Source organism: Schistocerca serialis, unplaced genomic scaffold (assembly GCF_023864345.2).
Source record: "Schistocerca serialis cubense isolate TAMUIC-IGC-003099 unplaced genomic scaffold, iqSchSeri2.2 HiC_scaffold_1036, whole genome shotgun sequence".
NCBI lineage: Eukaryota > Metazoa > Arthropoda > Insecta > Orthoptera > Acrididae > Schistocerca > Schistocerca serialis.
Genome location: NW_026047224.1, coordinates 1 through 2,500, shown reverse-complemented (window position 1 = coordinate 2,500; position 2,500 = coordinate 1).

Genomic DNA, 2,500 nt, shown 5'->3' with positions numbered 1-2,500 from the left:
AGCGTGCTGTCGTGGCATTGCCGGCGGGAGACAACACGCGCCACCTACGGTGACCGGCAGCTCCAACGCCAGCGCCACAGAAGGACAAAAGCCCCACTTGGGTGCCGAAGCGAACTCTCCCAGCACAGCGCACGCGCCAACACGTCCGCACAGCTGCGATACAAACCACCTGCGAGAACCGCAGAGGCGACCGAGCAGCAGACGGCGTCGCGGCGCCGAGCGCCGGGCGGCGGCGCATCCTCAGCGCACACAGTCCTCAATCGGACCAGCACACTGCAGATGTCCACCGCGCTTCGCACCGGGCCCGCGAGGACCTACTTTGGCCGCACGGCGCCGCGTGCAGGGTGCGCCGGCGCGCAGCTGCGCCGCCTGCCGCCTCCGTCGGCCGGCGCGCCTGCCACTGGCCGCCCCCACCAGCCGGCTGTAGCGCGTGCGCCCACGCACCGCGCGGCCAGCACGCCGGGAGGCCCCCCCTCACCGGCCGGGGACGGTCCCACCCAGCCACCGCCGCGTATCGCTTCACACCCAGATGCCATTCACGTTCGTGGGCATGGTGGGTATCGCTGGAACAACCGGTTGGTAGCTCAACCGATCGTCGCCATCACTGATTCACCTCTAGCGAGAACAACCGCACCACAACGGTTTACCAGTTGTTCATTTGCGTAACGTCACCAGCAAACGTAGGCGTCCATCGCCATTTGCAAATTCAACGATTGTTGCATGCCTGTGTCAGGTGTCACGACACACTATGTCTGCCCACATACACGCAACAACATGTGCACGCTTCGCGAACACGTGGAAGGTGGCCCCCGTACGTATGCGATGTCCATTGCGCGAACGACTGTCAACCGGCCTCTGTCGCATGTCGCAGATGTGGAACGCAGTGCACCATGCTATCACGGTGTGTGAGAAGAGACGACTACGTCTGACAACACGCGCCACTACATCAACAGACGGCTCATGCTGATCGCCATCCAGGGCATACCACACTGCAATCCAGCTCTTATAGGGAGACGACACGTAGCTGAGTGCACAACATTTGGACCGCATGGTTCGCCGTTGTTGGCGCAGTCGTTGTACGGTCACATGTACCACGATGTATCATTCAGTACATGAGGACCAATGTGCAGTACAGTGTGTGATTTGGACGTACAACATCAGCGGACAGTTGACACAGGCCGTACCACAGCGTAGGCTAAGTGCTTCGCCATGCGAATGCCAATGAACAACTGCAAATGCCAATGAACAACTGCAAAGGGCATTGAGCATGTACGTCCTGCTGCCATCCACATTACAGTGTATAGCTGCAAGGTGTTTAACATGAAGCGATACACTGGGGACCGGGCAGTGCGAGTAGCAAACTATATTGCGGGGGTTGCAGTTAGGCAACACTACACTAATTTAACGCGTCGTATGACAATTACAGAGCAGGTTAAGGCCCAACGTGTGTTGGGTTAAGGCCCAACGTGTGTTGGGTTAAGGCCCAACGTGTGTTGGGTTAAGGCCCAACGTGTGTTGGGTTAAGGCCCAACGTGTGTTGGGTTAAGGCCCAACGTGTGTTGGGTTAAGGCCCAACGTGTGTTGGGTTAAGGCCCAACGTGTGTTGGGTTAAGGCCCAACGTGTGTTGGGTTAAGGCCCAACGTGTGTTGGGTTAAGGCCCAACGTGTGTTGGGTTAAGGCCCAACGTGTGTTGGGTTAAGGCCCAACGTGTGTTGGGTTAAGGCCCAACGTGTGTTGGGTTAAGGCCCAACGTGTGTTGGGTTAAGGCCCAACGTGTGTTGGGTTAAGGCCCAACGTGTGTTGGGTTAAGGCCCAACGTGTGTTGGGTTAAGGCCCAACGTGTGTTGGGTTAAGGCCCAACGTAGTGTTGGGTTAAGGCCCAACATAGGTTGGGTTAAGGCCCAACATAGGTTGGGTTAAGGCGCAACATAGGTTGGGTTAAGGCGCAACATAGGTTGGGTTAAGGCGCAACATAGGTTGGGTTAAGGCGCAACATAGGTTGGGTTAAGGCGCAACATAGGTTGGGTTAAGGCGCAACATAGGTTGGGTTAAGGCGCAACATAGGTTGGGTTAAGGCGCAACATAGGTTGGGTTAAGGCGCAACATAGGTTGGGTTAAGGCGCAACATAGGTTGGGTTAAGGCGCAACATAGGTTGGGTTAAGGCGCAACATAGGTTGGGTTAAGGCGCAACATAGGTTGGGTTAAGGCGCAACATAGGTTGGGTTAAGGCGCAACATAGGTTAGGTTAAGGCGCAACATAGGTTAGGTTAAGGCGCAACATAGGTTAGGTTAAGGCGCAACATAGGTTAGGTTAAGGCGCAACATAGGTTAGGTTAAGGCGCAACATAGGTTAGGTTAAGGCGCAACATAGGTTAGGTTAAGGCGCAACATAGGTTAGGTTAAGGCGCAACATAGGTTAGGTTAAGGCGCAACATAGGTTAGGTTAAGGCGCAACATAGGTTAGGTTAAGGCGCAACATAGGTTAGGTTAAGGCGCAA